The sequence below is a fragment of the Protopterus annectens genome, chromosome 9.part0 (genome assembly GCF_019279795.1).
Source record: "Protopterus annectens isolate FY-2018-M chromosome 9.part0, PAN1.0, whole genome shotgun sequence".
NCBI classification, from domain to species: Eukaryota; Metazoa; Chordata; order Ceratodontiformes; family Protopteridae; genus Protopterus; species Protopterus annectens.
The window spans coordinates 571106625-571126845 of NC_056743.1; the positions used below are offsets into that span (position 1 = coordinate 571106625).

Genomic DNA, 20221 nt, shown 5'->3' on the forward strand with positions numbered 1-20221 from the left:
CCCAGAAACTAGCACAATCTCAATAGCTACTCTGGGAGTTGATTATGAATTTCTTCATGTGTGTCTAGATTTATTGCTTTCTAATCTAAGGGCAAGACAGCTTTTAGCCAATGCTGCTACTATGGCTTTGCCAATCTTTTCCCACTTTCAGAGAGCACTTTATAGCATTTAAGATGATAATTTTACATGGAGAGCTCTTGAAGTAGTATGACACGTTATGTTTACAGACATTAGTCATAGTAGAATTTGATTTTCCCAGCCATTGATTGCCCCTTTAAATATAAGTTTTTTCTCTTGCTAGGTTCATAGGCTAGTACTAAACTAACTGCCCTTGTTGGCAATTTTAAGTCTAGCCAATTTCCCCTCAAAGGTGAGAATCAAATTATATGCCTTATGTCTGTGGGGTAAATACCTTAACCATTATGCCAACTTCCAATTCCCCGGCAGCACAGTTGTTGATTGTTTCACTTCACTAAATAAAACTAACAGTACCTAATACTGTTTTTATTTGTCCTTAAAGATTCTGACTTTTTTTTTCAGTAGTAGCTTGTTGATAATTTCGGCCTACTTTCTGCTAGACTAAAGTTTATGGATATTTCACTTGTGATGACATGGTCAGTTACGTTTTTTTAAAATGTATAGCTTTGGAAAAAGTGTTGCCCCAAAAGACTTTCAGTTAAACATGTACTAAGAGGGGTCAGAAGAGTCCCCACGGTCGTCTTCTGAAGATATCTCCTTCGCAGATATTCTAGAGATCCTGAAACAGAAAGGCAGCTGGAAATCTATCAACCCTTCTGATGAGGAGTCGGTGTACCTGAAGGCTTTTGGATCTCAACCTTTAGCCTCCTGGGTGTCTCCGCCTTTTGATGAGCTGTTGGAGTTGGTTAGTCGAAAGGCATGGGAGTCACCAGACATTATGGAACCAGTCCCTCGGAAGCCAAATAAGTTCTTGTCAGCACCTGTGGAAAGAATTTCTCACGAAAGGCATTCCTTTAGATGCTATGGTGGTGGCAGCAGCCACCAAGAAGGAACTTAACGAAACATCCTCATCTGTCCATCCACCAAATAACTCCCAGATGATGGACAGATATGGGAAGTGTGTTTTTCCGTCAGTGACTTTTGCCCTTAGATCGCTGAACGATCTTAGGCTACAAAGAGATCTCCTGAGGGAGTTAGGAGATACTCTCAAAAGTTCATTGGCTGCAGGGGTGTCAGAAAAGGTCACTTCTGAGCTATCTACCTTAAATTCCATCATTAACTTCTCCATGAGACTGATCTCTTATGCAGCAGAGGGAGCAAGCAGGGCAGCGGGTTCAGGAGTTTCCCTAAGGAGGCACTCTTGGATGAGCTTATGCAACTTTGCGGAGCCCTTCAAGTCTACCTTTACCAATGCCCCTTTTGATGGTTCCTCATTTTTTTGGACCTAAAGTCAAGGACACACTCACCAGATGCGAGAGGAAGGGAAAACTCTCTCTGTCGTTGGAGTATGTTTTTCTGTTCCTTCAAGACCGTATCCTAAAGGCCAGAAGAGAGGGAAAATGTGGTTCAAAAGATCCCTGGATGTTTTTCAAGAAGCACAAGGTGAACCCTTTCCCAGGGGTATAGGAGGAGGCAATAATGGTAGACATCGTCCTAGAGGCAGAGAGGGGTCCGCAATACCAGGGTGACCGTGATTCCTTACGCAGGTGGCCTTATCAGCTGTCCTGAAAGGAGGCCTGTCTGCTCTACAGTGGAGGCAGTCGGGGGTGTTTATCTTGTACCCAGAAGCCTGGCAAAATGTCACATGAGACAAGTGGGTACAGAGTATAATATCCAGAGGCTATTCTATCCCTTTTTGCTGTCCTGCCCCACAGATCAGAATAATCCCAGATTTTTCACCCAGTCAAAGGGAACAAGCAACTGTAGAAATTCAAAAGTTGCAAGACAAAAGAGTCGTCCAAGAAGTCCCCGCAGACCAAATAGGATTCAGAACTTACTCAAGATTCTTTATAGAGACAAAAAGAAGAGGGGACTGGAGACCCATTTTGGATCTCAGCAAATAAACGAATCCATGAAGAAGTCCAAGTTCTGAGTGGTGACACTGCAGTTGATTCTTTACTTTTTAGGGAAAGGCAATTGGATGTGCTCAGTAGACCTCCAAGATGTGTACTACCACTTAAAAATGGACAGAGCATCAAGGAGTCACTTATGCTTCTGGCTGGGAGCCAGTCATTACCAGTTTCGAGCTCTGCCCTTTGGTCTCACTACAGCCCGCAGAGTGTTCACTGAATGCATGGCAGTAGTCATGGCTCACTTGAGACGTCTGAGATTCCAAGTGTTTCCGTACCTAGATGACTGGCTCCTAACTGTGCCACCACCAAGCATCTACTTCAACAGGCGAGAGATACCATTCTTCAAACTTGTTCCCGCTTAGGGATTGCAGTCAATTTACAAAAATCGACGTTGTTGCCCTGTCAACATATTACATTCATAGGCGCAGATATTGACACCGTGTCCATGATGGCACGACTTCTGCCGGACAGGGTTTCTGTTCTCAGACAACAAATAAACCTTTTACCCCGAAACAAAGCGAAGACAAAGACAATTCTGAAACTCGTAGGGACAATGGCTTCACCGATCACCTTAGTGCCCCTGGCCAGAATGTATATGAGAATTTTTCAGTGGCTTCTATTTGCTCAGTGGTCATGACAAGAACTTACCATGTCTCACCAAGTCAGGATCACAAACTCATGCAAGAGAGATCTCCTATGGTGGCTTCGGTCCAACCATGTGACCATAGGACGACCCTTTGTACCACAACTACCTGTAGCTACAGTGACCACGGACGCCTCCCATGTGGGGTGGGGGTGGGGGCATTATCTGGGAAGGACTGTCCAAGGCACATAGCAAGAACACGAGGCCCATCTGCACATTGATGTTCTAGAGATGAGAGCAATACTTCTAGTGTTGCAGGCACTTCAGGACTCTCTTCCACAAGGAACAATTGCTATCCAGTCAAACAACATGTCAGTAGTCTGGTACACAAACAAGGGGGAACCAGATTATACCCCCTTTGTCAAGAAGCGCTGAGGGTATGGCAATGGCAGTTTCTTCCCAACATTTCCTGGTAGCAACGCACATCCCGGGAAAATCCAACGTGATAGCAGAAAAGCTCAGCAGGGCGATTTTGATGCCTCATGAGTGGTCTCTGAACCAGAACATAGCGGAGAAGATCTTCCGAAAATGAGGCCAGCCTTGCTGTGAACTCTTTGCCACTCCCATGAATACCAAATGCAGCAGCTACTTTGCCCTAATCCCCCCTCTGGGGCAGACACCAAGAGACGCACTCATTCACGATTGGCCCTCGGGACTTCTGTATGCATTTCCCCTTTCCCCTCATACCCAAAGTCATCCAGAAAGCAAAATTCTTGGGAAGCAGGCTGATTCTTATTGCCCCATACTGGCCTCATCAGATTTGGTTCCCCTTTCTCTGGCCTCACCTGCTTAGATGCCCTGGGTTCTATACCCAGTTCCAGACCTTCTGACTCATATGTCCGGATCTCTTCATCCTGCTCTCCAAACACTCAATTTGACATCATGGCTGCTCCACTTCCAAACTTAGTCAGGCTTCAAGACTTCAAACCAGCAGTAAAACACATTTTGGTATCCACTCACAAGGCTTTGACCAGAAAATGATATGCTAGTAAATGGAAGAGGTACTTCTATTGGGCACAAGCAAAAAACATTGATCCTTTCTCTGCCCCAGTCAGTTCAGTTTTGGAATTTCTTGCTGAACTTTTTCAAGGCTCTGCAGCAGCTGCAATTAAAGTACAACTAACTGCAATATTTAATTTCCACATTGGTGAATATACTTCGAACCTGATGTCACACAAATTGTGTAAAGCATTTTTAAAAGACACTTCTTTATTGAGACCTCCCATTAAAGAACCTCTTTCTCCATGGAATTTGAATTTTGTTCTGATTCGCCTAACATTGTCTCCTTTCGAGCCCTCAGCATCTTGTGATCTCAAATTCCTTAAAAAAATTCAGCAACTGCAAAACGACAATAAACACTGCTGTTCGGTAACAATAAAGGCTGTCCTCCTCCTTATTCTAAAAAATGAGCGAACCCGTATAAGTAAATTGATGAAATGTTTAATAGTTTATAAGACACATAGTAACAACCAGAAACAGATTAAGCGCGCTTTCATCTCGTAACTCGAGACTTCATCAGAATCATCTGTTCACTTAAAAACTTCATGCTTAAATAATCTTACATCCATTTTCATTGGTTGTTTCTGGCGCTCAAATCAATTAATACATTTATACATTTTACTTATATTATTTTTAGCGCTGGTAAATACCATATTGAAAATACATAATTATTTCTGGTTGTTACTATGTTTCTTATAAACTATTAAACATTTCATCAATTTACTTATACGGGTTCGCTCGTTTTTTTGGAATTATAAGGAGGAGGACAGCCTTTATTGTTACCGAACAGCAGTGTTTATTGTCGTATCTCAAATTCCTTTCTTGGAAAACTGTTCTCCTGGTAGCCATTACATCTGCAAGAAGAGTCTCGGAGTTGCAAGCTCTGTCAATCACATCACCATACCTGATCTTCCATAGAGATAGAGTATCCCTGCATACGAATCCATCCTTCTTACCAAAAGTTTGTTCCCAGACCAATTTTAATCAGTCTATTGAGCTCCCAGTTTTTTTTCCCAGTCATAGCAACAAGGAAGAGTACAAACTTCACCAGTTGGATGTGCAGAGACAGCTTAGATTTTAACTGCATAGAACTAAAGATTTCAGGAAAACAGATCAATTGTTCATTTCCTTTTCTGAAGCAAAAAAGGGCATGCCTGTTTCTAAAATTATGCTTTCAAATTGGCTCTAAAATTGTATTACCATTATGTACTCCTCAAATAACAGAAATTTATCATTCAAAGTTAGAGGCCACTCGACCAGAGCATTAGCAACATCCTCTGCTTATTTGGCCAGACAAAGTAGATTTGGCCTCCAGGCACAGGGTTTCTTTTGATTCCACTGTGCTCAAAGGTGTTCTTCTGTGAGCCACCTGGGGAAATGGTGCTAGGGATAATGTCCCCATCCAGTAAGAATGAAGGCGAGATAGGAACACATAACATAAAGAAGTTATGTACTTATAATGTTCCCTGTTTGTTGTCCATCTCGCCATTCATTCTTATGACCCTCCCACCTTCCCCCAGCCAAGGAATCCTAGAGGACCTAGAGGTGAGATTTTCCTTCCTCACTGAGGAGCTCTTTTGTAGTTTTCCTTGTTGTTTCTATACCTTATGTATCTTTGTAGTTTGGATAGATTATTTATGACTGGCAGCAAACAAGATCTAGGGAATTACACCACTGCATGATGGGATACCCTTCTGCCATGAGCCAAGTTAGAGACTTCGAGCTAGTGTATTTGGCCGAGTTGGAGCCAAGGATCAGCTCTGAACCCATCCAGTAAGAATGAATGTCAAGATGGACAACAAACATGGAACATTATGGTAAGTTCATAACTTCTTTTTTCTAATGGTCTTTCTCTTTGCATAGTATGTATGAAGTACGAACTGAACTTGCCTTTTGAGCTTCCTTTGAATACTTAGGTTTTATGTCCTCCCTTACCAATTGATTTGTTTTTCAAGCAGTCCCTTTTGTATATAGAAACCTTTTTCAGCACCATAATTCAAAGACATCAGTTTCCCTGTATTATTTATTTACTGTCCAGATATTGCATACCTGTGACATTGTGCATCTGTGTGGCTCTGTGTGTGGGTGTGTCTATGTATATGGTGATGTGCAGAGCTGTAGTAACTACAGAGGGATTAAATTGATGAGTCACAGCATGAAGTTATGGGAAAGAGTAGTGGAAGCTAGGTTAAGAAGGGAAATGATGATTAGTGATCAGCAGTATGGTTTCATGCCAGGAAAGAGCACTACAGATTAGGTTCATAGGTAGGTACTAGGCTGTCGGCCCAAGGGCCTACATAAGCACAGCCAACAAGGTTCCCTAGCTTACGCCACCCAAGAAAGTTATTTTCCTGTGCCACTGTCAAGCAGAGACACAGAAGTGATCTCCAGGCTGTATTTCCTATTTCCCATCCACTCATCAAGATTTTTCTTGAAGAGTGCTAATGAAGTACTTTGCTTGACATAGATGGGTAGCCTGTTCCAAAGTATGGGAAGTCTCTGGGACAGGAATCTATCCCTCCAGCATGTCCTGTTTATTGTGGTGACAAGGTTTAGGTCCCTAGAGCGTGTAGCTCAGAGGGATTGGTATTTCTTTAGGTGTAGCATGTCCAACAGCTCTGGGTTTGACATAGCTTTATATGTTAGGCAGAGATCACCTCGGAGTAGGCGATATGCTACGGAGTAAGGCTGGAGTTTTTTGAGGCGGTCAGTGTAGGGCATTTGTTTGAGGCCAGTAATCCTCTTTGTGAGGTACTTCTGTGGCCTTTCCAGCTGCTGCAGATGTCTTGTGAGGTACATTCCAAAAGGGACGTTGTACTCTATAGTGGGTCTAATGAGTGTTGAGTAAAGGGGAACAATGACTTATTTTTTCCTGGATGAGAACCCTTTTATGATGAGGTGTGCCACGTAGAAGGACTTCCTGACTACTGTGGTGATGTGACTTTCAAAGGAGAGACTACTGTCCACCTGGGTCCCAAGGTCTCTTATGCATTCAGTGTTAAGTAGATTGCTGCCTATGTCTTAGTTCATGGGTACAGAGTTTTTACCAAAGGGGATGACACTGCACTTTTTGGCATTGAGCTTGAGGCCATGGCTCTCACACCAGGCATCTGTCTCAGCGAGGCCCTTCTGTAGGATGTCCACATCATTTGGGGCTTGACTATGGCTCCTAGTTTGCAGTCATCTGTGAACTTCGTTAGCCAGTGGCCTTCTGTGTTAGCCTGTACTTCAGAGAAGTAGATACCAAACAGGAGAGGAACCCTGTGGTACTCCACTTGTCACTGCTTTGATTTCAGATTTGGAGTCTGCAACTTTTACAGTGTGCGTTCTGTCAGTGAGCCAGTTGGCAACCCATCTTATGACGTAGGGATTTATACCTAGTTTAGTGAGTTTAGCTATAATTCCAGAATGGGGGATGGTGTTGAAAGCCTTGGCGAGGTCAAGATAGGCTGTGTGTACCACCTTACCCTCATCTATGGCTTTGGTGACTGCCTCAAAGTCGATCAGGTTCAGGAGGCATGATCTGCCTTTCACAAACCCAAACTGGGTGTGATCCAGAGTTTGGAGGTTACCAATGTCTTTGTTTATGAGTTCCATGATGGTATGTTCCATGGCCTTGCAGACAAGGCTCATCAGGCTAATAGGTCGATAGTTCCAGGGATCAGTGGTGGCTCCCCCTTTGTGGAGTGGGATAACTGTTGCTGTATGCCATTCAGTGGGCACAAAGCCTGAGCTATTATTGAACATGGTGCTTAAGTGGGGAGCCAGTTTGTTCTGAAGTTTGTGTAAAACGCAGCCTTAGATGTTGTCCGGTCCCATGGATGCTGTGTTTTTGGCTTTAGAGAGTGCAGCTTTTACCTGCGTAGTTGTGATTACAGGGACTCTGCATTTTTCCTGTATAGATATGTGCGCTTTAGAGGGTGAGAAGGGGGTAAAGTTAGCACTGAATCTATCTGCCAGGATGTTGGCAATATCAGTTTGTTCTGTAATTTACTTGCCTTTGTGCTGTAACTCAGAGCAGATCTGGGTGTTGCCATCGAGATTCTTGACATAGCTATAGAATGCTTTGTGGTTGTCCTTGGAATTAGTGGCAATTTTGTTTTCATAGCTAGCTTTGGAGGATCTGATAAGGGATCTCAGCTTCTTACTGTGGCTGACCAGGGAGCTCCTCCGCTCATGGGCTTTTACTCTCTTTTGCAACAGTTTCTTCCTTCTGTTGTACAGTTTTTGTATGGCAGGGGACCACCAGATTGGCTTCCTTTTTTTGGAGGATAGTGTCTTGGTTCTGTTTGGGATAGCACGATCCATGCACTCGTGTAAGCGCTTAGAGTGCATTTGTGTAGGATTCAGCAGTTGTAACTGTATTGTCCATTTTCATGGGTGTCAAGAAGTTCACCACTTCTGTCTTAAGAAGCATGAAGTTGGCGTTGGAGAAATTTTTTACTGTGGTTTCCTTAATGGGGGCTGGGGGCGGGATGTGGATATATATTGGGTGATTAGCTTATGGTCGGATCGGACCAATGAGGAATTGACTTCAAGTGTGGAACACTGGTCACTCATGTTGGTAATGACTAAGTCTAGGATATTGTTGCCCCTGGTGGGGGTGTGTATAAGTTGATCCAGGGCATTGGAGTTTATGAATTCCAGAAAGTGTTGAGCTAAGGAGTTGGAAATTGAGTAGTTTTCCCAGTTAATGGTGGGGTAGTTGAAGTCACCCATTATTAGGGTGTTTGGTTGAACCCTAATATTTTCCAATACATCAAGAAAAGAGGAGTGGGAATCCTGGGGCATGGGGGGGGGGATCTGTAGCAAGCTACAATTTGGATTGCAATTTTGCCCAGAGTTGGTTGCACTTGGATAATCTCAGATGCATTATGCTGAGCAACTAGCCTGGAGGTGTGGATATCCTTAATGAATATGGACACACCTCCGCCTTTGGTGTTTTGGTCCATGTTACATGGCCGAAAAGTGTGGTATGAGTTATAGCCTGGTAGTGCAGGGGTGCTGTCCGGAGGCTTGAACCAGGTCTCAGTCACTGCACAGATATCGATGTTCTCCATTTTAAGGAGTGCCTCGAATGAGTGCATTTTCAGATTTAGACTTCTAGCATTGAGTAGCATTACCCTCAGTTTTTGCGATGTTTGCTCTGAGAGTGTTGATGGAGAAGTACTGAGAAGGTCAGAAGGAGTTGCATTGTGTTTTTGTAGACTTAGAGAAAGTATATGACAGAGTGCCTAGAGAGGAGTTGTGGTATTGTATGAGGAAGTTGGGAGTGTCGGAGAAGAATGTAAGAGTGGTACAGGATATGTAAGAGGGTAGTGTGACAGCGGTGAGGTCTGCGGTGTAAGTGATGGATGCGTTTAAGGTGGAGGTGGGGTTACATCAAGGATCAGCTCTGAGCCCTTTCTTATTTGCAATGGTGATGGATAGGTTGACAGACGAGATCAGACAGGAGTCTCCGTGGACTGTGATGTTTGCAGATGACATTGTGATCTGTAGTGAGAGTGGGGAACAGGTGGAGGAGACCCTGGAGAGATGGAGATATGCTCTAGAGAGAAGAGAAATGAAGATCAGCAGGACTAAGACAGAATATATGTGTGTGAATGAGAGGGAGGATAGAGGAATGGTGAGGATGCATGGAGTAGAGGTGGTGAAGGTGGATGAGTTTAAATACTTGGGATCAATAGTTCAGAGTAATGGTGAATGTGGAAGAGAGATGAAGAAGAGAGTACAGGCAGGATGGAGTGGGTGGAGAAGAGTGTCAGGAGTGATTTGTGACAGATGAATACCAGTAAGAGAGAAAGGGAAGGTCTACAAGAGGGTAGTGAGACCAGCTATGTTATATGGGTTGGAGATAGTGGCATTGACAAAAAGGCAGGAGTTTGAGCTGGATGTGGCAGAATTAAAGATGTTAAAATTTGCACTGGGTGTGACAAGGGTAGACAGGATTAGGAATAAGTATATTAGAGGGTCAGCCTAGGTTGGAAGGTTTGGAGACAAAGCCAGAGAGGCAAGATTACGTTGGTTTGGACATGTGCTGAGGAGGGATGCAGAGTATATTGGAAAAAGATGCTAAAGATGAAGCTACCAGGTAACAGGAAAAGAGGAAGACCTAAGATAAGGTTTATGGATGTGGTGAGAGAGGACATGCAGGTGGTTGGTGTGACAGAGGAAGATGCAAAGGACAGGAAGAAATGGAAACTGATGATCTGCTGTGGCGACCCCTAACGGGAACAGCCGAAAGAAGATGATAGATATAGATATATATAGCTATAGATATAGGTTCATAGGTAGATACTAGGCTATCTGCCCGAGGGCATTTATAACCTAGCCAGAGTGTGTCGGCTTTCGCCGTCCCATTGATTAATTAACTGATCCTCTGTCAAGCAGAGCCAATGAAGTGATCCCAGGGTTGTATTTTCTGTTACCCATTCACTCATCAAGGTTTGAAGAGGCTTGAAGAGTGTTAGTGAGGGGCTCTGCCTAATGTAGTTTGGAATTTTGTTCCAAAGCATGGGGAGTCTCTGTGACAGGAATCTATCCCTCCAGCATGTTCTATTTATTGTTGTGGTGAGGTTTAACTCACTAGAGCGCGTGGCTCGCAGTGACTTGGATTTCTTTAGGTGGAGCATGTCCATCATTTCTGAGTTGGACATGGCTTTGTAAGTCAGGCAGAGGAAACCTCTGAATAAGCGATATGCCACTGAATACAGCCAGAGTTTTTTCATTCGGGGTGCATAGGACATATGTTTGAGACCAGTAATCCTCTTGGTGAGTTACTTTTGTGGTCTTTCCAGCTGTTGGAAGTGTCTTGTGAGGTGCATCTCAAACGGGGCATTGTACTGTATGATGGGTCTGATAAGTGACAAGTAGAGGGGCACTGTAACCTCTTTATTTCTAGATGCAGACCCTTCAGTAATTTGATGGGCCACATAGAAGGATTTCCTAACTACTTTGGCAATATGATTGTCAAAGGAGAGATTACTTTCTACCTGGGTCCCCAGATCTCTTATTACCTCTTCTGTATTAAGGGGGCTGCCACCTATGCAGTAATTTGTGGGTGTTTTGTTTTTCCCAAATGGGATGACTATGCATTTTTTGGCATTTATCTTGAGGCCATGACTTTAACACCAGGTGTCCGTCTCAATAAGGCCCTTTTGGAGAATGTCCATGTCAGCTGGAGAGTCAGTTATGGCTCCCAGTTTGCAGTCATCGGCGAACTTGGTTAGCCGTAATCCTCCTGTGTTTGCCTGTACTTCTGAGAAGTATATGCCGAACAGTGGGGGTCCCAGGACCTAGCCTTGCGGGACACCACTTGTGACTAGTTTAGTTTAGAGTCGGACCTGGAGCCCACTAGTCTTACCGTGTGAGTTCTGTCTGTAAGCCAGTTGGCAACCCATCTCATGACGTAGGGGTTTATGTTGAGGCTGGTGAGTTTTTCTGTAATACTCGAGTGGGAAATGGTGTCGAAAGTCTTGGCGAGGTCATGGTAGGCTGTGTGAACCAACTTTCCTTCATCTATGGCCTTGGTGACTGTCTCGAAGAAGTCAACCAGGTTTAGTAGGCAATGTCTGCCCTTAACAAAGCCGAACTGGGTCGGGTCAAGTGTTTGAAGGTTCCCAATGTCTTTGTTAATGAGTTCCATGATGATGCGTTCCATAGCCTTGCAGACCAGGCTAGTCAGGCTTATGGGGCGATAGTTACCAGAGTCAGTTGTGGCCCCTCCTTTGTGGAGTGGAATAACCATTGCTGTGTGCCATTCTATGGGCATGTAGCCTGTGGAGAGGCTGAGGTTGAACAGCGTGTTTAGGTGGGGGGTTAGTTTGTTCTGTAGTTTGTACAAGACGCAGCCTGGGACACCATCTGGCCCCATTGACGCTGTCTTTTTGGCAGGGCTGTTTTCACCTGTGCGTCTGTGATTTCCGGGACACTACACTTTTCCAGTATTGTTGCGGACCCTTTTGGGGGTGAGAGGGGGGTGAAGTTTGCACTGAATCTCTCTGCCAGGATGTTGGCAATATCAGTAGGTTCAGTATATTTTGTGCTATTTTGCAGTAGTTCAGTGCATATCTGTGAGTTGCCACTTAGATTCTTAACATAGCTAAAGAAGGCTTTGTGGTTATCCTTTGAATCCTTGTCTATTTTTCTTTCGAAGTTTGCCTTGGATGATTTTATGAAGGACTTTAGTTTCTTACTGATACTGATCAGGGATGTCTTTCCTTCTTGGGGTTTGCTTTTTTCTGAACTAGTTTCCTCCTCCTATTGTATAGCCTGTGTATGGCAGGGGTCCACCAGACTAGTTTCCTTCTCATAGAGGAGTGTGTCTTGGTTTTGCTAGGGATGGCATGATTCATGCATCCTTGTAGGTTCTCACAGAGTGCATTTGTAAAGGTTTCTGCATCTTGGATAGCGTTATCCTTTAGCTTGGGGGCTATGAAACCTACCGCCTATGTCTTAAGTAAGGTGAGGTTTGCTTTAGAAAAGTTTTTTACTGTGGTTTCCTTAGTTGGGGATGGTGGTGGGGTGTGGACATCCAGAGTGATTAGTTTATGCTATGATCTAACCAGTGACGGGTTGCCCTCCAGTGTGGAACACCTGTCGCCCGTGTTGGTGATGACCAGGTCCAATGTGTTTTCACCTCTGGTAGGGGAGTTTACTAACTGATCTAGGGCGTTTGAGTTGATGAATTCCAGGAAGCACTGGGCCTGGGAGTTTGTACTCGAGTAGTTTTCCCAGTTAATGGTAGGGTAATTGAAATCGCCCAATATCAGGGTGTTCGGTAGGACCTTCATGTTTTCCACTGTCTCCAGAAAAGTGGAGTGGTGGTCCTGGGTCATGGAGGGTGATCTGTAGCAAGCCACAATTTGCATTGCAGATTTATCCGATGTTAGTTGCACATGGATGATCTCAGAGGTATCATGCTGCACCACTAACCTGGAGGTGTAGGTGTCCTTGATGAATATGGATACACCCCCATCTTTTGTGTTTCGGTCCATGTTCTGCGGCCAAAACGTGTGGTATGAGTTGTAGCCCGGTAGTGCTTGGGTGCTCTCTGGAGCCTTGAACTAGGTTTCAGTTACTGCACAGATGTCAACATTCTCCATATTGAGGAGTGCTTCGAGTGCGTGCATTTTGAGATTTAAACTCCTGGCGTTGAATAGCATAACCCTCAGTTTTTTGTTAATTGTGTTGTTTATGGAGGTGGGTTTGACTTTTCAGCCTTGCCTAAAAAGGCACTATAGGGGCAACAAGAGTCTTGGCCAGTATTCGAAAGCCTAGAGGTGACAGGTACAAGCCGTGTCTTGCCAATTAATGTGGCTTGTCGAGCATGTCGTCCCAGGCTGACAGACACTGGATCCCTTTTGAATGACACCAGAAGCTTAGCCAATTGTTGAAATTGATCATTTTTTCTTTATACTGACATATCATTCTTGGTGAGGGCAGGATGCTACTTAGGGTCTGGGTCATACCAGCCTCGGCTACATGATCAGAGAGCTATTCCATGTCTCTTTTCATGTAGTCCAGGGAGGTACATCTCGGGTCATTCACACCAACATGAACAATGACAGAGTCATATTTGTACTTATTCTGGAGTGACCTGAGTGCTTGTGTTATGTGGCGGATTCTGGCTCCCAACAGGCAGCTAATAGTAACCTTCTGCTTTTCCAGCCTAGTGAGTGGGACATCAGTGTGCCTGACTATAGAGTCACCTATTGCTAGTGTGTTAGGTATGTTATTTTGCTTTAAGGGCTCTGATTGTGCAGCACACTGATTTTTTTGTTTTGTGTGTCATCTGGTTTGTGACGGGAGGTGCAGGTTGTTTGGGTGTCTGCTTTGGAGGTCTCTGATGCTTTTGCAGGTTTTTATTTAGAGCCTCTGAGCATGATTTTGTGTATTTATGTGTATTTTTTGCCAGTGCTGGTTTAGTAGGCCTGTGTGTGGCTGGAGTTGTGAAAGGAAGAATTCAGTTTGAATGGTATATGCCGAGTCAAATACTTGGAGTGACTTCCTCTGAATCCTGAAAGTTAATCTAAAATTATATATAGAGAGTCTACTGTGACATATAAAGATAAGTGACATTTACCTGTTTTCAGGTACACACGAGTGAGTGTGTGTTTCCTTCCTAGTAATCCAAGACTAAACTTTTCATTCCCATGCAGAATAAACATAATTTAATAATTATGTTTGCCTTTCTTTCCTGCATCTGTCTGTCATCTGTTACATCACAACAGCTACTAAGAGTGGCACAGTAATTAAGTTAGGTCACTTATCGCAACAACTGAATTATTAAGAAAACAGTTACATTTAAATGTGCCTTATCAGTTACAGATTACCAGCATCACACCTCAGATAAATAGTGTAGCCTGGATTCTGAACAAAGGCAGGGCTTGTAAGCTTAATTTTCAGATGCAAAAGTCTTTCCCTCAGTGCCACAAAAAAGAAAGCAGATATGTTAATCTAACTCTTCTTACTTTCTGTCAGTATTTCATTTTGCATTTTTTCTGCACTGTAATTTCTGTGAAAGTGCACGTTACTTCTGGAGTTGGGGAAAGAAGATTAACATCAAAGACTTTAATTCTAGCTACAGTATTTAAAACTGTGAATGCAATGCAAACCATCTCCACCCAAGTAACACCTATTAATCACAGGGGTCAGATTTCTCACACTTGAACACTGAACTACAGTTGTTAACTTTGAAAAGAACAATTAACTCAGCTACATTTTTAAGTCTTGTCATTCAAACGTTCCTTAAAATGTTGCAACAGCGATGGCCACTAATGAAAATCAAAAGAAGCAAATCAGTTAAAAATGCAGATCGATGCCGACAGTGAAAAGTAAACAGTCACAGCAACGTTGTCAGCTGATGAGAGAGAAAACCACAGTAAATGATCCCCTCATCCTAGGGATTTCTTTCTGTCCCTCTAACATGATATAAGGATGGTGAAGCCATTGACTGTTGTTGTTTGTCTTTCTGCATTTTCCGGTTAGGGGTCGCCACAGCGGAACTCCGGTCCGCTAATGATTGGCAGTAGATTTGGCAAAATTGAAGTGTATTAACCCACCAGATGCGCAGTAGCATGCCCCGCCCAAACCCTGCCTGTGACCATTTTGACTGCCATTTGATTGAAAGATGCCACCAAAACACAAGGTAATTTAGACCTATATTTCGCCATTAATAAAGCAGTTTTTAAATATTTTTCGTGCTATATCACTACTTATCACTAAACACATTTTAAAATATTAGTGCTATTAACGCAAGACATTGACACAATTAATGTGAAAAAAGGCTCTATATTCTCCATCCTGCGCGAATTCGGTGGTGAGTTACTACACTTCAATATTTCCAATAACACTACACAAGTGATCACAATCCTAAACATTCGAAAACAAGCAAGTTCAGATTCAAGACATTCCGATGAGCAAAACTAACCACCGGTATCAACGTCATGACTAACTTTGCACTCTGGCAATTGAAGTGTATTAACCCACCACCGAGTTCGCGCAGGAGGGAGAATATGGAGCCTTTAATAATAACTTCAATCAGGCAGCTCACGGCACAGCTACAAAGGTGTTACTTCATTGGTAGTAAGATGTTTTGATGAATTATTATGATTTAATGTTTGTATTTGTTTAAAATGTCGGCAAAATTGAAGTGTATTAACCCACTTGAATGTGTTATTTTCTTTCATAACAGTATTCGGTTGTCAAGATGCTTGTGGAACATTTGAATGTAAAGGCCATTCGTGTCATTATTGTGCTTACTAAGTGCTCTGTTTTTGTCATGGATTGACATGGATTTACCGTTACATTTTCATTGCATGTCAATCACGGCACATTGCTGCTGTTAGTCACTGCGGGCACGCCCATTCCTGCACAAACTCAGTGGTGGGTTAATACACTTCAATTTTGCCGTAGATTTTCACGAATGCTGAGGTGCCAGCTCAGCATTCAACCTTCAACGAAGGCACGCCCATTTACGCATGTCTTTCGAACGCCCGCCCAACCACGGGGAGGACATGCAGACTCCACACAGAAGGCACTCCCTGCACTCCAGCCGATAATCGAACGGGAGAACCTCTTGCTGTGAGGCAACAACGCTACCGCTGCACCACCGCAGATGGCTAAAACAAAATGATGGTAGTCATGGCAGCCTCCTTCAGGTAATTTTGGAATGTAACAAATTAGAAGATAGTAGTAATGATTTACTTTGATACAGAGGCACTAGCAATGCAGAAAGGTTTAAAATTTGCAGGAAAAACATTTTTTTTTTTTTTTTCAGTTTTTGGATGTGGTTTTCCTTTAAACAGCGTACTATGTTGTAATGCTCCCAATATGTACAGCTGAACTTTAAAGACATAAAACTGAATATGTTTTGGGGAATATGGCAGAATTCTGATGTATCCACACAAAGTGCTTTATAGCTAGGTTAAGAAAGTTAAGTGTATGTAGTTTTTGTATAGTTTTCAAATTTTTTAAGCTTCATCTGTATGCACCAGAAGTAACAGCAGATGATGATATGACTTTTTTTTCTATTTGTTTAAAATTGAGAATGTAAAAATTGTTGTCAGTATTCACCATTAGGATGATGATGATGGCTTATTTATTTATTGATATTTGTTGACCAGAAAAGTCCACTGGGTCAGAAACCTATTTTCAGTGGAGGACAGGGGTGAAAAGCTCCACAAGTGTTACAAGTAAAATGAGTATAACATGAGTAATCAAATATTACATGTATAAAAGCAAAAACATATACAATACAATTCAGCTCAGAGTTTACATTGTTGCGCTGTAGAAGTCAGTAAGTACAAGTTGAAGTTACAATGGTATAACAGTGTAGATAAGCAACAACATCACCTGTGTTGTGTGTTATGGCATATGTAATGAGCTGATGAATTGTTTCTGTTATTAATAATTATTTGTTACACAAACTAAATGTAGTAATGAAATTCCTTTGTGGCTGGATTTGGAAAATTTGAGGTCTGTAGATATTGGTCAGGTTTCACGTCATGCACCCCCCCAGTCCCACCCCTTGTTTTGCAGTGATTTCCACCCCCTCCACTCACGTTCTATTTGGAGTCAGACAGGGGGTTCAAGTTAAAGAAATATCTAGTCCAGATACTGATTTCCAAGCACCTGCAGTAGACCTCAACTCCAGAATTTTGGTTGCTCTAGCTGAAATGTATAACATTTTAAAAATTCCTGCCATATGTAGTATGTGGACAGTAGGCCTTCCTCCACTGAAGGATTGGTGACTCTTCGCAAAGTAGGCCCATGTGTCAGGTGACAGGCAGATGCCTCATTTGGGCTTTGATTGCAGAAGATTTTGTAGATGAGTATGTTACAACCTATAAGTCTACCAGTTAACCATTTTCTATTTTGGAGGATCCACCTCCACCAGAGAAAAGGAGAAAAGTTCCTGCCACTGGTCTTCCTAGATTTTATTTATTCATTTATTTCTCGTATGTTAACTGGGTTAGTCCAGCTAAGCCAATGGCTCATTTTCAGTGGAGACAGTTACATAATGCAGTAAGGTTAAAACAATTACATAGAGTTTAAAAAAAGATTGACAGATGGGTTCTAAAGAACATAAATAGGGGTAAACATGCAAGTTATATAGCAGTCCATATCCAGGTTACAAAAAATTGAATATACAGTAGTCTGTTGATAGTTTGTGATTGTCTTACTGGAGGATTATACAGTATGTAACCTCAAGAAATATATTCAAGAAATATATGTACAAAAAAGTAGGTGACAGCTTATCATTGGCTCACAAGAGGTCTTTTATAGTATACAAGGCATCCGTGCTTGGAGAGAAAAAGTTATAGTATAAAGAGAGAGAGAAGGGGGGGTTAGGTTTGATCTTGGCATATAGGGAGGGGCGGGGACTAGGTTGGTTCCTGGCAAGGATAGAAGCGTGACTTTGCCAGGAAGTGTTTTAGTTCTTGTTTGAAACTGTTAGTATCTTTAATAGTATGAATGTTAGAGGGGGAGTTTGTTCCAGGCTTGGGCAATAGTGCTTTTGTGTAGTAATTTGCCTATGTTTTTGTTAGGTTTGTAGATGTCAAGAAGGAGTTGATTGGAACTACGGAGAGATCTCCTGTAGAGGGATACTAGTGAGGAGAAGGAAGGACAGACAGAAGGTTCATTAATTAAGGAGTGAGTGAATTGTAACTGGGATAGCAGTAGTAATTGGGGAAATTCAAGCTATTGGAGTTGTCTCAGAGCAAGACAGTGGTGAGTTTTGTTAGGTTGGTTGCTTGCAAATCTAGCAGTTTTGTTGTATGCATGTTTGAGCTTTGTGATTAAGGTGAATTGTAGACGTGTAAGAATAGGAGAGGCATAGAGAAGACAGAGAAGGAGAAAGGCATGTGCCAGAGTGTGTTTGGAGTCAGAAGACAAGAATTTTCTGTTTTGGTATAGTAGTTCCAGTTTTTGGTGTGTCTTTTTTATGCATTGTTGAATATGGAGGTCAAATTTTAGTTGGTCATCAATCGTGATTCCTGAAAGCATAGTGTGCGACTCGGCTTTGAGAATAGTGTTGTCAAGAGATGTGATGGTGTAAGTTGTTTTGTGATGGGAGAGAGAGTTAGTAATGAATGGGAGGTGTTTGGTTTATTTAGGGTTCAGGATGAGTTGATTGTCTGTTAACCATTGTTTGGTGAGAAATGAGTTTTGAGTAGTAGACTGCAGATGAGTGATGTCAGAGATGGAGATAAGAGTGAAGTTGTCGGCGTATTGTATAAGGGAGGAGGTACCACAGGATGAGTGGAGAGTGTTAAAGAAGTTGAAGAGAAGGGGCCTAGAATAGAGCCTTGTGGGACACCTGTGTGGATAGGTAAGAAGGGAGAGCAATAGGATTTCCATCTGACTGATTGTAACCTATTGGAGAGATAACTGGAGAACCAGAGTAAGGTGGAGGAGGAGTGGTTGAGATTGGATAGTTTGGTTGGTAGTTTCAGGTGAGATACAGTGTTGAATGCTTTTCTATCACTGTGCCTTTTGCCTTATTGTCTGCATACGTATAAATCTGTTTGTCTTTATCATATGCTTTGTGATTGACTTATGAAATGTCAACCACAGACAATTGAAACTCGTTTAATTGAATGTCCAGAGTGGGCTTTAGCATGGTTCCTTGGAAGGGCAAGCCTACTCACTTCTTCTCAGTTAATGACTCAAGATTGTGAGCAAATAACAAACCATTCAGTATGTGTGTGTGTGTGTGTATGTGTATATATATATATATATATATATATATATATATAGAGAGAGAGAGATCGAGAAAGACATACACACGAGTGTGCGCTTGTTTATGTCTGCATGTGAGCATGCATGTATTACAATTGGAGGATCGGCTCGTGTATTCAGTGTACCACTCTGCCCCTGACTGCCGCTGTGACTGTTGTTCCATAGGGGTATGGTGGGCTCTGTAACTATGTTTATATTCCATTTCATACGACATCTTAATACTCACCATAGCTGTTTCTGAGCTGTATGAGCACCCATGTTTAAGCTACATAGATGATTTGCACACACACCCTGTCAGCTGCCTTCATGGTTGATGATTGTTTCTTACCTTTGCTGCCTATTGCTCAGTTGGCTGTAAATTGGGGAGGGGGGCTGCATTTCCTATTCAGTGTTTTTAATATATTTGCAGTCTGGTTACTTGGAAGACTGAGAATGAGGAAAACTACTTAAATATTAATGAAGCAGGTGGAAATGTGAAAAAATTATTTCAGAAATTCCAGGTATGTAATGTAACAAAATAAGTACATAAACTTCTCTTATTAGTTTAGGAGCATATAGTCATACAAAACATCATTGTCTTGATCAGTATTAATAGACTTGTAGTAACAGAATACAGAGATGCACTGAAAGCATAAAATGAGAATATCAGAAATTATATTTTGTGCTAATTACACTTGGAAAGCTAACTTTAAAAAAGTATGTGAAATATGAAGTGATAGAAAATCTTATATAGAGATTGCTTGCAGACTGACAGATGTATGTTTTCTTTAAGACAGAAAAAATGTGTAAAGTGTTTTTTAGGATAATATGAGGAGTGATATGAGGCTAGGGCAATTGAATATAAACATACTAGGAAATATTTGGACTTTAAGAGGAAATGTGGAAATGACAAAATAGTACACCAGATGGTTGTATGCAGTTTATAGTAAGTAGACATAGCAGTACTTGTGCGTCATGCATACTTTGACAGAAAAGTTATATTAGAAAATGTACTGAAGTTATTCAGGTATGAGAAGCAAATAAATGTGTAGGGATCAGGAAACTTTCTTAGTGCTGGAGAAACGTAAAATAAATGAAGTACCAATATAACTGCAGTATAAATTCATAAAATGTAATGAGCTATGTATCAAGCACATAATAAAACAGTCCTAATTTGTGCTTGTAATTATGACAGAGCTGTCTGTTATAATACACACATTTCTGATTAATATATCATCTTCAAGACAGCCTACCAGAAATACAGGTTCTCCCACCTCAGCAAACTGCACTGACAGCGTTAGAA

General features: G+C 42.2%; 1 protein-coding gene across 3 annotated transcripts in view; it reads left to right on the plus strand.

Annotated features, from left to right (window-relative positions):
* The window catches only part of SLC23A2 (solute carrier family 23 member 2), a 1130684-nt gene that overhangs the window by 1104676 nt on the left and 5787 nt on the right, over window positions 1-20221 (plus strand). The gene's annotated exons all lie outside the window — the stretch shown is intronic.